Source organism: Stegostoma tigrinum, chromosome 32 (assembly GCF_030684315.1).
Source record: "Stegostoma tigrinum isolate sSteTig4 chromosome 32, sSteTig4.hap1, whole genome shotgun sequence".
Lineage (NCBI taxonomy): Eukaryota > Metazoa > Chordata > Chondrichthyes > Orectolobiformes > Stegostomatidae > Stegostoma > Stegostoma tigrinum.
This window is the reverse complement of record NC_081385.1, coordinates 25,604,068-25,619,488: the sequence shown is the minus strand read 5'-3', so window position 1 is coordinate 25,619,488 and position 15,421 is coordinate 25,604,068. Positions and strand designations below refer to the sequence as shown.

General features: G+C 40.7%; 1 protein-coding gene across 7 annotated transcripts in view; it reads left to right on the top strand.

Annotated features, from left to right (window-relative positions):
• Positions 1-15,421, top strand: part of LOC125466979 (opioid-binding protein/cell adhesion molecule homolog) — a 918,931-nt gene that overhangs the window by 129,873 nt on the left and 773,637 nt on the right. The window lies entirely within an intron of this gene.

Genomic DNA, 15,421 nt, shown 5'->3' with positions numbered 1-15,421 from the left:
CTGTAATACATGCCTCCCTCTCCCTCCGTGAGGGAGTGCAGCAGAGGTTCACTAGGCTGATAACAGGAATATCAGGACTGTAATAGAAGGAGAGAAAGGTTTGACTGGGCTGTCTTCACTCAAGTTTAGAAGATTGAGGAGGGGATCTAGCTGAAATTTTAACGGGACTAAATGGACTATAAGCAGGCAGTATATCTGCCCTGGTTGGGTAATCTACAATCATGGGGTACAGTCTTAGGATATGGGGCACACCATTTAAAACTGAGATGAAGCAAAATACCTGTGAAATTCTCCACCACAAATGGCTGTGGAGGCCAAGTCACTGAATGTATTCAAGGACATCATTGATGCTTTTAAAATCTAAAAATATATCCATGGTATGAATATACCATTAAGACTCATGTGCAGCCATGATCATATTGAATGACGGAATAGACTCAAGGGGCCGAATGACCTGCTCCTGCTCCCAATTCCTGTTCCTTCTAAAGGAGCCCACGATAGGCCGAAATATTTTTAGACCCCCTTTCCCTGGCACTCCCCATTTCCATAAGGCTGTTACACCCAGCCCCCAAAGTTACCACATCCCAGGTATCTGCAAATATAATCAGCCTGTGCTTGTCTCGCATCCAAACCTCTGTTTGATTGACTGGGTAATTACCAATATTTAAACCTTTCTCAGTAAAAGCTGCCTTGGACCATTTTGTAAAATTAATTCATGGAATCAAGAACATAAGTTGCTGGAAAAGCTTTGGCAGCAGAGAAATCAGAGGTTATGTACCCCTGATTGCCCATGAGAATTATGATGGTGAGCTGCCTTCTTGAACAGCTGCAGTCCTTTTGCTGTATGCACACCTACAATACTGTTAGGCAGCAAATCCCAGTAATATGACCCAATGAAACGGAAGGAAGAAGGTGTATTTCCAAGTCAGGACGGTGAATAGATTGGAGGGGAACTTGCTGTTGGTGGTATTCCCATGTATCAGTTATTCATCCACGAAGTTGATCCCTGTCTTCTCTATATCAACCTGCACTTAGGGACAGAATCTTGTGTGTTCCCTGTCGGGCACTGAATTAAGCGAGAGGCTCTCTGTCACCTCTCCACCTCCACCTTGACTATGTTCTTGGTGAGTAGTCTGTATGTGGTCATCCTTCCTCACTGTCAATTGAAATCCTTCAGTATGTTTGACCTCTTAAGAGCCTCATTCCACTTCTGGTGCAATTTATCCAGTGGCAATCAAAGGACTCACCATATGGGGTCCATAATGAGCAAATCTTGGCTTTTTGCTTATTTGTGCCCAAGGTAGGATTGTTCATTATTTGAGGACTATAAGAGATCTGGGAAAGGTGGGGACCTTTCTGAGAGTCATATAATTCCCCTTGCTGCTGACAAGCAGAAACTAATAACATTTAAAGTCATTCTATTGCCTTCACCCCACCTCCTCCCTTTTCTCCTTCTCCATGACTTCAGCCTCCTCCTTACAATCAGTCACCTTTGCCTGGGACGCACCTCAAACCAAAGGCCTTAGCTTATGGTATTTCAGGCAGCCATCACCCCCTGGCCAGTTGGACTGCCAGCCTGTAACCAGCAACTCCTGGCCGATGGAACCTCTGCTGTTGATCCTGGGCAATGCCCAGCTGCTGGCCTGTCAAGTGTCCGAGTGGCACAAGATGAGTAGGGTCTACCATGAAAGAGTTGACGTGGGAGTGTTGCCAGCTTTGTAACCGTTGTCTTCTTGAGATTCCTCTCTTGGTGGGGAAGCACTGCATCTCTGGGGAGACATAGCCCAAGAGAAAGAAATTAGGCTATTCAGCGAATGAAGCATATGGTTGCTTTCTTGCAAAATGTGATGACACAACAATATACTTTTTAACTCTGAAGAGGGGAATCGAGGTATGATTAATTGTCATATTCATTATTCTGCATTTTTTTTGTGCAAAGCCGAAATTACTGACATCTGCAGTTAGTAATCCAAAAATAAATAGCAGACGGTAAATCCAGCCTATGGCAGACTTTGTTCCTGCACAAAATAATTAATGCCAGCTGTTTCTGGCTCACCTTGCAGTTTTGACGCATTGTTACCAGTTTATAGATTTCAGACTTCAGTACTGTTATAGTTGATCAGATTGAATTTTCCTTTGTTCTTTGAAACATGTTGTGATGTCAGGCTGCATGATCAGCTTATGTTTTCGTGAACATTAATAGCCAAGGTTACAGTGAAGGGCATATCTACAAGTAACATGGCAAGCTGCTGTAAATCAGCAACCTTCTATTAGACTGCTTCAATTCTTGACTCTTACTTTTATGATTTTTAATAAAAAGCCCAGCTTAGACACTATTATAATGTGGAAAGGCAAGGTTGTAGAACTTGATAAAAGATTTATCCTGAATTCCTGGTTTGTGTTGAAGCAGAGGTACAATGTTTACAACAAGTCTCCAAAATGTAAATATTTCAAGTGATATGTGCTGAATGGCTGCCATAACCTGCCCAAATAAGGGGTAAAGGTCACAAGACTATGCCAAACCATCTTGTAAACTGCTCACTAATTAGATGTGTCCAAAGGTGCCCTTTTTATGAAAAACAAATTGCATGCACTATGCATGAGTTAGTTATAAACTTCTCAAATTATATTGTCACAAAGGAAATTATTGTACACCAGCAAAACTGAGATTCGTAGAATCCAACCATTTCATCCATTATCTCTAAAACATTCAGATCTTTTAATTGTGTGTGTGTGTGTGTGTGTGTGTGTGTGTGAGAGAGAGAGAGAGACAGTGTAAGACTGAGAGAGAGAAAGAGATGCTGTAAGTTTTCAGCGTTTGTTCATTTCTGGGGCTATCTTCCTTCTCCAGCATGAGTTATTCCTGTGGCGAGTGCTTAATTAAAGCAAGATTCTTATCTTTCAGGCTCAAAATTTCTATTGGTTGATGACTTCTAGAGGATTTCGAGCTGATGATAGGTTTTGATCCTGTGGTTCTGTTATTTGATTTTTATTTTTTGCCTCAAAACCACTGCACATCCTTCACAGAGAGCTTGTTTGGATGTTTAGTTATGATAAAATTAGGCAAGAACTTAGCTTGATAGTTCATGAATCCAACCAACCATTGTGCTGTTTTTACATGCCTTGGTCATTGGATCTCGACTACAGCTCTCATTTCATCTGGATTGGGGAGTGCTATAACTATCAGTGCATGATTGATGTACTTGACTTCAGGCATTTTCAATTGTGTCTTTTTCTTCTACTCTTTTTCTTTTTCATTTCATGCTTTTTCTTTGGCTGTTCAGTGATGATTTCTTCTGTTTTCATTTGCTTATCATCAGTCACCGGCTCCTTAAATAGTGATTTCTACGTTATGTAGGGCCTCCAGGATCACTGGGACTACAGACTACTGTATCCTGGCTATGAGACTAGACTTGTATGTAGCTTAGCAGATGCTGAGTTTGACTCATGGTCACTCTCATCTACTTTGAGGAGATGTTCACTAGGAATAAATTCAAAAATTGGAAAACATATCTTTATTAACTTCTAGGGTTTGTCCAACAGTCAGTAGCTTAGTGGCTTGGAAATTAATGTAAATTTCAGTTGGCATGTTTAGGGTTACCATTCTAAGCTTTGGACTTGCTTTACTTGAGATGAGTCGACTTTGCCTTCCATTTACTGTTTGGAATACCAAATCCTTATTCGTACAATGGGGCTGTTAGCTTCATTTATTCACCTGGCATGTGTGTCATTCCATCATATAGTATGCAGCAATTTCAATTTTGGGTCACCATTTTCTCAGGTTTGCAAAGATCATGAATGCTTCAGGAAACAGTGGCATCCACTTGGCACTTCACATGTACTTGACAATCTCTTAGCAAGATAATTAATCTAACAGTCACAAGCTATTTCACATGGTTAGCTCTGGCAATGCCAATCTGTTATATGATGTGTAGGGGGTCAGTTAGCTCCATTGGCCATTTGTGATTCATTGTGATACCAACAGCATGTGTTCAAATCCCATATCAGCTGAGTAAGGCACTGCTTCCCAATCTCTCCCCTTGCCTGAGATGTGGTGACCCTCAGTTTAAATCACCACCAATCATGTCACTCTGATGAGAGAGTGATCCTCTGGTCCAGTAAGACCATGGTGGCTCTACTTTGAGTGATTTGTCAGAATGGTCAGCAAATATCTGTCCAGCAGCCATCTTCATAGACTTCATATGCTTCTTTCTAGCTAAACATTTGCATCGTAATTTGGCCAATTGCACTTAGAACACTGCTTTCCCAGTGCTAGTCATATTTTCTTTTCTTTTGTGTGATCTCCTCCACCAAATTTATGCCCTGTCTTCCAGCCTTGATCTTGCTGCTGCTCTGTCTGAAATGAGTCTCAGCATAATGGAAAGTCTTGTCTGTTGTCCAATTAATATGCTTTAGCAGATGGATGACAACCTCAGAGCTTCTGTGCATCAGTAACTTCCTTGAAGGTAGTTTTCTCCTCTCTCAGCAGATGTACTGTCACTGTGGGATGCATTATGCCTAAGAGGCTTGTATCCCTAATGAGATTATCTTTGAATTGGCTGAATGCAGGATTCAACTAGGTGGTCATACACTGAACAATCAATTTCCTCTGACCCTTAAGCTGTGAAGTTGAACATGTATTGTCAATATGTATTGATAATCTGGGATTCAAAATATAGCTGGAACAGTCCATCTTCCGCACCTACACAGGCCCCAAACCCCACCTCTTCCTCCGGTACATTGATGACTGTATCGGCGCCGCCTCTTGCTCCCCAGAGGAGCTCGAACAGTTCATCCACTTCACCAACACCTTCCACCCCAACCTTCAGTTCACCTGGGCCATCTCCAGCACATCCCTCACCTTCCTGGACCTCTCAGTCTCCATCTCAGGCAACCAGCTTGTAACTGATGTCCATTTCAAGCCCACCGACTCCCACAGCTACCTAGAATACACCTCCTCCCACCCACCCTCCTGCAAAAACTCCATCCCCTATTCCCAATTCCTCCGCCTCCGCCGCATCTGCTCCCACGATAAGACATTCCACTCCCGCACATCCCAGATGTCCAAGTTCTTTAAGGACCGCAACTTCCCCCCCACGGTGATTGAGAACGCCCTTGACCGCGTCTCCCGCATTTCCCGCGACACATTCCTCACACCCCGCCCCCGCCACAACCGCCCCAAGAGGATCCCCCTCGTTCTCACACACCACCCTACCAACCTCCGGATACAACGCATTATCCTCCGACACTTCCGCCATTTACAATCCGACCCCACCACCCAAGACATTTTTCCATCCCCACCCCTGTCTGCTTTCCGGAGAGACCACTCTCTCCGTGACTCCCTTGTTCGCTCCACACTGCCCTCCAACCCCACCACACCCGGCACCTTCCCCTGCAACCGCAGGAAATGCTACACTTGTCCCCACACCTCCTCCCTCACCCCCATCCCAGGCCCCAAGATGACATTCCACATTAAGCAGAGGTTCACCTGCACATCTGCCAATGTGGTATACTGCATCCACTGTACCCGGTGCGGCTTTCTCTACATTGGGGAAACCAAGCGGAGGCTTGGGGACCGCTTTGCAGAACACCTCCGCTCAGTTCGCAACAAACAACTGCACCTCCCAGTCGCAAACCATTTCCACTCCCCCTCCCATTCTCTTGATGACATGTCCATCATGGGCCTCCTGCACTGCCACAATGATGCCACCCGAAGGTTGCAGGAACAGCAACTCATATTCCGCCTGGGAACCCTGCAGCCATATGGTATCAATGTGGACTTCACCAGTTTCAAAATCTCCCCTTCCCCCACTGCATCCCTAAACCAGCCCAGTTCATCCCCTCCCCCCACTGCACCACACAACCAGCCCAGCTCTTCCCCCCCACCCACTGCATCCCAAAACCAGTCCAACCTGTCTCTGCCTCCCTAACCGGTTCTTCCTCTCACCCATCCCTTCCTCCCACCCCCAGCCGCACCCCCAGCTACCTACTAACCTCATCCCACCTCCTTGACCTGTCCGTCTTCCCTGGACTGACCTATCCCCTCCCTACCTCCCCACCTACACCCTCTCCACCTATCTTCTTTGCTCTCCATCTTCGGTCCGCCTCCCCCTCTCTCCCTATTTATTCCAGTTCCCTCCCCCCATCCCCCTCTCTGATGAAGGGTCTAGGCCCGAAACGTCAGCTTTTGTGCTCCTGAGATGCTGCTTGGCCTGCTGTGTTCATCCAGCCTCACATTTTATTATCTTCAAAATATAGCTTCCAAGTTGTGAAATCCTCTGCAGCCTGACTTTTCCGCTCCTTAGGGAGATGCAGGGTGAGATACAGCTTATAGTACTCTTTCCACATGATTAGGAGCAACTCTGTTACAGACTTTGGATCGTGCTTGATTATTTCTGTAGCTATTTTTAGTTTAGCTCTGAAAAGTCACAAAAATTCCAATTCTACCTTGTATTTGCTGTCATTTCCACATTACTAAGGAATGGAAGTTTCACAACCACTTTTGACTGTTAATTCAAAATTGCTGATTTTGTTTTTAAAAATATTCTCCTTGTTATTCCATTCAGGAGCTGGCACCCTTTGAACCCTGAAATGTCATGCTTTGTTGACATTGTCTTTCAAGTAATCTATATTTTATGGATCCCACAGACTGCCCACAAAAGTTCATGGAAGACAAAGATGTCATATGATTATGACATGCCAGCTATTACATCATGAGCAACTTGCATTTCTCTGAACATTAACCCAACCAGAACTGAAAAGTCCTTTCAGTGGATGTCCTTAAATATTTTCAGTCAATTTTAAAGATCAGCAAAATGGCTTCAGGACATTTTAACCTGAATGGTCCAAAGGCCAAAACAGGCTATGCAACATGGAAAGCTGACTGGTTCTGAGGGCACAATGAATCTGGATAGTTGGAGCTCTATGACTTATGTAAAATATGACTCTAAGGATTTCTACGTACCGCAAAGAGATATTCATCAATTACATATGCTCGCAGTTGAAAACATGTTTGAAAATGGTTGATATTTTTCGAGGAGAAACTGGAGATTTATGGGAAAGTATTGTAATAAGAGTGAGTTATTATATTGGTATGTCATTTTTTTTCAATAGCTTACAATATTAGATATATTACATTTAATAAGCTGTCTATGCAGGTGTTGCCAAGTTTGTATTGTTATGTAATAGTGCAGATGGAGGATTCTGCCCCTTAAGTTTATCAGTGGTACAATTTGTTAGTTATATGAAGGTAAACATAAAATTCACTTGTTGTTAACTGAAACAAAACAAAGAAACTGCCTGATGAAGGTCTAGGGCTGAAACGTCAGCTTTTGTGCTCCTGAGATGCTGCTGTGTTCATCCAGCTTCACACTTTATTATCTTAAACTGTCTGATGATGCCCAGCACCCGAGACAATGTCAGTATTTTCCATAAAATGAAGAATTGTAGATGTTCAAAACCTGAAACAAAAATAGAAATTGCTGGAGAGACTTAGCAGGTCTAGTAGCATCTGTGGAGAGAAAGCAGACTTAACGTTACAACTTGGGTGACCCCTCTTCTGAACTGTACTTTAGAACCAGTGCTTTCAATGTGGTGTGGCATTGGGACGTAGCACAGGTGGTTTTGAAAGTTTCAGCCTGAGGTCATCTCATGACCCGAAATTTCCGGGACAAGTTCAGACGTGCAAAACACTCATGAAAATTGACGTGGGCAATAGTGTTATCTATTAAATTCTTGAAGAAGTTAAGGGGCAAATGTGAAAGTAATTTCCAATCGTCACTTTGTTTAACATTTAGAACATTTAAAAATGGCTGGCATGGCCATCTTCATCTATTTTCTAGTTTTTGGGCCTCATCAGTCAAGCAATGGCAAGCCCCATCACGGTTACTGTCTGCATTTCTGAATGGTATATATTCGGCAACAATCATCCCAAGCAGACCATTGCACCTCAAAATTGGGGCGATCTCGCTCAGGAGCTAAACTCGTTTTAAACTAGTGTCACAACAGTTTTGTAACTTGACTGTGGGGTCGAGATCCAATCGCATTAGACAGCTTTATGTGCTATTGGAAATCTACCCTAAACTTCTGAACGAGAGCACACCCTTGGTCTGTGAAAATCAAGAGAAAAGGGAGTTAAAAGAAAGGAATTTACATTAAGAGCCTCCTGAATTATTCGTCTCTCTTTTACGCTGATGTTTTCCATTGTAACTGACTTGTGGCGTGAAAATGTTTTAATATTTATTGAAAATTTACCAGCCTTCTTGGATTTTACTTTTTATCTTTATTTTCTGTCATGCAAGTTGGCTTTGAAGCTTGTACAGTTGCTCTCATAAGATCAGGTTTCCTCATTCCACAGTGTGGGCTGTGTGACACTTCAAAAGAATAATGAGTCGCGATGCCCTGTGGTTTTGTTTACAAATTGAAAGATCGTTCTAAGAATGTGTGACTTGTTGCAGATTAATGGTTGTGCCTTTTCCTGCCAAAAGCAGGGAAATCTGTTGTTTCACCAGTTTGTATTTATATAGCACCTTTGTCGTAAAGGATGTCCGAAAACACTTCACCAGGCCATTATTGATATGCAAAAAAAATATGAGTCCAAGAGTCCAAAAGTACAGTTCAAGGTCTAGATTTTGAAGCGTGTCAAAAAACTGAAAACAAAAGGAAGAAGCACAAAAACTAGGAGCAGAAGTAGGCCCTTCAGCCCCTCAAACCTGCTCTGGTATACATCAGGTTCATGGCTAAACCTCAGCCTGAATGCTATATTCCTGTTTTCTCCCCATACAGGACACAGGGAGAATGTGTAAACTCCACACTGACAGTTACCCGAGGCAGGAATTGAACCCCAGTCCCTGGCGCTGTGAGGCTGCAGTTTGAACCACTGAGCCACCGTGCCACCCTAAATGAACAAAAGCTGGATAAGCTCAGGTTTTCTTCTTTGGAGCAGGGAAGGCTGTTGGGGAACCTGAAAAAGGCATAAAAGACTCATGGGCATGGACAGAGTGGATAGAAAGCAATTGCTCCCTTTAGCCAAAGGGTCAAGAACAAGGAAGTATGATTTTAAAGTGAAAGGCGGGAGGTTTGGAGGAGAGTTGAGGGGGGAAAAAGCCTTTTCACCCAGATGGTGTTGCAGCTCTAGAATGCACTACCTAGAAGTTTTGTTGAGGGGAGTAACCTCCTAACCTTTAATAATTGGATCATCACATGAAAGGTCATTAAATTCAAGGCTGTGGACCTAGTGCTGGACAATGAAACGAGTGCGATTTACTTTAAATTTGGTAGAGTAGACTTCTTGGGCCAAAAATGCACTTCTGTGCTGTATAGTTCCATGATTTTATAACAAAAAAACCAATATCAATTGTCAGAAAAATCCATATGATGTGGCAATGCCCCTGAGGGAAGGAAATCTGCCACCCTGCTGGAGAAATTTAAATCAAGCGACACAGATGGTCAGAGATGGGGGAGCCAAGTAGCCTGGATGGTTGTGAGGCTATAGAACATTGTACGATTGTTACCAATAAATCGAAAGCTCCAGTACCAGCGTAACACTTAGAGAGCTGCGACTTTGTATGTCAGCATAAATTCCTTGATGCAACTGTATCCCTCGTACCCCAATATAAAGTGATGATTCTTCAAAGTGAGCACCTCGAAAACAACTGAACCAATCCCATCATTTCCATGGTTTCCATCACCAAGCCTACATCGACATCTCAAGACACCTTGATGCAGCAGTCACTTCGTGTCAAAGCTCAGGAAGACAGGGGCCAATATCTCTGAATAAAGAAGGTAAGTAACGTAAACAAGTGGGAAACAAATCTTTCAAGAGCAAAGTCAGGTTCCTTTATTTGCTTTTCATTCATTTTTTTGATTGGGCACTACTATACAAGAAAACTGATATGCTGGTAATTCTGCTCAACAGTACGTTTTGAAAGAACACCAGGAAGTACAATTTAAACAGTGTGCTTAACAAAACAAGTGAGAATTATCCCTACTGCTGTCTGTTTACTTTTTGTCTCATTGTTGGCCTTGATATTGTGTTTGAGGCATCAAATCTGCAAGTAATTATTTTGTGAATTCATTAGTAGTTTAAACAAGCCTCCTGATACCAGACAGAGGAGTTATCTCCTTCCCCAAATGACGTAGAGTTCTTTGTCAAAAAGATTTGTGTGTATTATATTGTAACATTTGTTTTTCCTTAATTTTACATGAACCACTGCAATATGATATGTAATACTGATTGCTTGTGGCAAGCAATCAAATTGAATATTTTAATAACAAAATTAAAGTAACTTTTCACCCAATCCGCAAGAATAACCCTTTGGCTGTGAATTTGGGGGAGTCACACCCATAAGCTAATATATTATTAGTCACATTTTTAAAAAAAATACATTTTCTAATCTTGTGACCTAAGTTCAGGTGCCAAGCTCCGTTGATTCCTGTGTGCAGTTTCTCTGATTTGAGAGAGCCCAAAGCAATTGATGGCCAATTTCTTTATGAATAGCAGAGCCTAACCATGTTTGATGCCTGGTAAAAATGAATTCTTAAATTGTGTGGATTTTTAAAAAACATTTCATTACAAGTCGCAGACTTTTGACCACAGCATTTTGTTTGAACACATAATATCTTTTTTATGTCTCCATCCAATTCAATTACAGGAGTGATCACCAGCATGTTCTATAGAAAATAATAACTTTCAAACATTCGATACATATCAGGCAGTCATTACTGCCAATGCCTGAAAATACATTTTCATCACAGATAAATGCTCTTGAATCTAGTCAAGTGACATTTCAAGCAATTCCAAGGGCAGAACCTCATAAGTGCTGTTGTCTGAAGCTGTTAAAAAAATGTATGGCTTTTGCAAGGACAGATTTAAATTTACTACACAAGGTGATAGTGCTAAATCCTAATGCACTTGACTGCAGTGAATATTCGTCAATTACAACAAGCAGTACAAAACTATAAAGAGTCTGAAAATCTCAATACCAGAAATATACTTGGCTCTTTAGTGTAGCAAAGATGATTTTCCGGCAAAAAATGTCACATGAGCACAAACTCTGTTTATAGAGATTTAACCTAATTATCCCTGGTAATTAGAGGCTTGCAGTCATAAGAAAACCTGTTGCACAGCAGTTATCGTCTATAACATGATGTTCAGGAGTTCAGGCTTGTGTGCCACTACACTTAAATTTGCCAGATGTGGCAGAGCTAAGCTGCTGCAGTTTTACATTTCTTTCCAAACAGTTTACTGAATTAAAGCATGGAATTTGCATCTTCTTGAAAGAGTTTGGTGTGGGAACAATTTTTTTGTGATGAATAGGAATTTCGTAGTGTTCAATGTAGCCCATGTTTTCTAGCTGAAGCTTGTTTGTTCAAAAAAAAGTATAAATCATAAATGAAGGGAGAAGAGAAAAACATTCAGATTTTGAGGATTTTTTTTTCCTGAAGTAGAATCTAGACCCAAAACATTAGCTTTCCTGCTGTGCCGACTGTGTTCATCCAGCTGTACACCTTGTTATATCAGATTTTGAGGGATCATGACTGGTCCATGAGATATTTCAGCCAGAGCATACTTCTTGACTCGATATAAAAGATAATGGTGAGGAACAACTGATGTTATAGATGGTGGTGTCGGGTGTGATTTATAAAAGTATTGGCCTTGTGGCATGTGGGTTTGCCATGAGTCTGAAGAGGTTTAATGATTAACTTGTCAGTATTTCTGTAAGTATGGTAATTTCCTTTAAGATCGTACATTTGAGAGCGAATTTGTTTTGTATTGAGAGAGTTGACAAGTGGGCAAATTAAGCAGTGCAGTACATAAAGCTTACGGATAGGAGATTCGTAATAATTTTTTTTTGAGCTCAGGGTAAACTCTTAGATCTTAGAAGAATTTTTTTTTTCATTTTGACACAGTTTTGCAAAAGCCTTGATTGAAACTTGACCTGTTCAGCGGTTGGCCTTAGAAAAAGGAGGTAGCTTATGATTGTTAAGAAATAGATAACTCATGCAAGGAGTTTAATTTAAAAGTTCCAGATCAGAAGAGTCGGTTCAAAACCTTGAAGACATTATTTGAAGCTGAAAAATTCTAAGTTTAGTTGTTTGAAGGCTCCAGGAAGAGGCTCAGATTTTTAAGAAACAACATTGAAGGCAGTGATAAATTCAGCCTTCTTGATGTTAAATAGAATGGATTTTCCCCTGATGAGAATACTGTATGGGATTAATTTACCTATTTTACTGTATATTTTGAAATCTTTATAAGTATGTTTAATGTAAATAGATTTCTTAATTATTTTTTCTGGATAAAATTTCAGTTTTCTTGTTGAACTGAAATCTATAGAATTGTATGTCAGTGAAAGACAGCCTTGTTAAAACCAAAATGTGATCTATTAAGTCAGATTTCAGCCTGGGATCTGACTTGTCCAAGAATAGCATCAGCTCAGATCATAAAATGATCAAAAAATATTAATTTCAGATCTTGCCTGTGCCAATCCAATGACCTAGTTTTGGCTAGGAAGAAGCCAAGCACTGTTTTAAAATAGAGATTTAAAATGTCAGGATTTTAGTAGCAACATTAAAACCAGCTTCTAGAGTTGACCAGAGAGGATAAACTTACTCCGTCAAGACCAGTATCCTGTAAACAAGACATCGGTTACTTATACATGAACAGACCTTTTCTTCAGGGCTGCCTTTTCAGAGTCAACTCTCAGAGTACCAGAATCTCTGACACTCCCCTTTTTTATCTGTCAGCCAGGGCTCTCTGATTTGGGAATGTTAATCTGGACCAAACAGGGAACTCATATTCCGAGGGCCAGCTGGCTGACCTCATTACAGTCAGTACGATCTTCCCAATTTGTGAATTGGACTTACTCGGGATGGGAAACACAGATTCAAATCATTTTAAGGTGGTTACAACATGGTCCTTGTAGCTGGGCCATCCTACTTCCAATGTATGATGTCGAAACTTAGCAATGATGAATATATCAGAAAAAAGCTAAGTCATCACTGTTCTAATGAACAGAAATTTCATTTTATTGTGAATGCATGTTGAAAATGGGAAGAAGAGCATTGCATTTCCATGACATTTTCAACCTACTTTCAAAATAATGTTCACTGTTGTTATATTAATCATAGCGACCAGTTTCTAGAAAAGTATTGAACAAAGTCTAAATGGTGTGGTTGTCCAGTTAATCTATCTCTGACAGTGACACATCTTTGCATTCATAACATCTGACAGTACAAGATTCACTGAAGAGTCAGCCAGAACCATGTTCTGGACTCCTGCACTGGAATTTAAATCTGCAAGTCAGACTTCGAGAATCAAGCTGTGAGTCAAGATAACATACAAATATGTCTTTCATGTGTTTCTTCGAAATCTGAAAGTGAGAAGATTTTATAATCAGGTACAAAATAAATATTTTTGCTTATTTAGACATAAATTAGAGAGTCAATTGAGGCAAATGTATACCCAGCACTTTATAGTTTAACAACTGGCTTCCCCGAGCATGTGGAATAAAAGTGAAGTTAGACCATATGCAAGAAACTTGCTTAATATGTGTCTGCAGCCAAAGCCTGAGTAAAAAGTGTTATTGTGACAGAGCAAGTGTTATTTTTCACCACTATAAAGAACCATGAATATGAAAATGGCTAAAAGCAGACAGTTTAGAAGAAGAAGTTAGAAATTAAGTCTAGAGTTTCTCTGCTGAGATGGGTAACTTGATTGGATCAGGCCTTTCTTAGTTCTCGGGGATAGCAGTTGTTTTGGAAGCCCATAGGCCCTCTAAGATTGATACCTCACACCACTCACCTCCCCTCCATGCCAATCCATGTCTCATAATTGCCCCTTTCATGTTCTTTCGTACCTCAGTGCCTCTGCATACCCTTGTGTTTCTTTCATAGCATAGTCACACATGGGTATATCTTAAGAGCTGTGTGGAGATGGAAGACATAATTCTAAGGTTTCAATCTGGCACCCACTCCTACACATTTCGTCGTGGGAAAAATACCCTTCAATGTACCCTGCTCAGAGATTTCATATCTCCTCCAATGATTAATCTCAGATCGAAAAAAAAATATAGAAACTTGTTCAAATCAAAGACCACTATTAGCACGTTTTAAACCTATCGTTTAAGCTGTGAACTTGGAAGTCCGTGCTGAGGTAATTGTGAAACTCAGTCAAATATTCTTAATTATATAATAATAGTCCTTGGGGAATCATGAAAAAAGACCTGAATTGAAACAGCACAACCAGATAGCATTGTATTTTCTAACACAAATCAGATGACCTGTCCATCCTCCTAGATGCACAGAGGAATTTAGTTTGTTTAACACCTCCATTGTCTTTTAATGTTTAAAGAGCTGGTGATTTATATAATTTCATTACTTGACACACAAAATTGTGACACCAACACTGTTTCCAATATAACACAGGGTCTTTCCTGAAATCTAAAATTTTTGCCTCGTGACTTGAGGAAGGACATCCATCCATGATTGATTTCAATCAAAACACATTTTTGTACAACTGAACCAAAAAGAAGCATGTAGTAACATGTGCATTTTGAGTTACAGAAGTTCGTTACTTCAGAAGAAGTGTTCCCATACATTGTTAACTGTCTGTATTTCCAGTTATTCCTACTTTTGCTATTTCTTTACACACATGGTACACATAATCTTTAAACTATTTACATAGTGAGATGGTACACAAGCTGGTTGTTAGCTTTTTCCCCAGCATCTGTTGGTTGCAATGATGTGCTCTCTGATTCGCTTTCAAAATCTCTGTAGTCTCTAAAGATTTACACTGCTGCCTTACTCACATCTTTCCTTCAGTTTCACCAGTTGTGTCTGACAAGGCAACTTTTAGATTTTGTGATTTTCACATCAATGTTCTTGTGCATTCCTGCAGTCAGACCCTCCCTGTCTTCTGCTGTTTATCTGTCCATCACCATGCCGGCAAAATGCAAACAAGCTACTTTGGAGTGTTCAGGGTTATGACCCTGAGTTTTGAATTTCCTTCTCATGACATCAATAGCTTTAGCTTTGTACCTTATATCTGGAATTCCAGATCTTCTACTTTTTCTGTAATTTTTTGTTACTTACTAATATCCAGATTTTTTTTTTAATCCCTCTTTTTGTTCTGAATATTGAACACACAGTGTTCAGGTGTAATATTCAATTGGGGATCTCAGCTTAATTTGTCCTGTCAGTGTGAGCATCATTCCATCTTAGATCTTAAGCTTTAACTTTGAGCATTTTCCCTTCGCGTTGTCATCTGCTGTAACTTCACACGGCTTCGAAAACTCATAATGTTGTGAGTACAAGTGTCTATCTGGCACTTCATATTCACTTTATGTCCTTGTTCTGTCTTCATTGCAATAGTTACAAACCATTTTTGTCCTTTAGATTTGATGCTCTGAACCTGCTGTGCAGT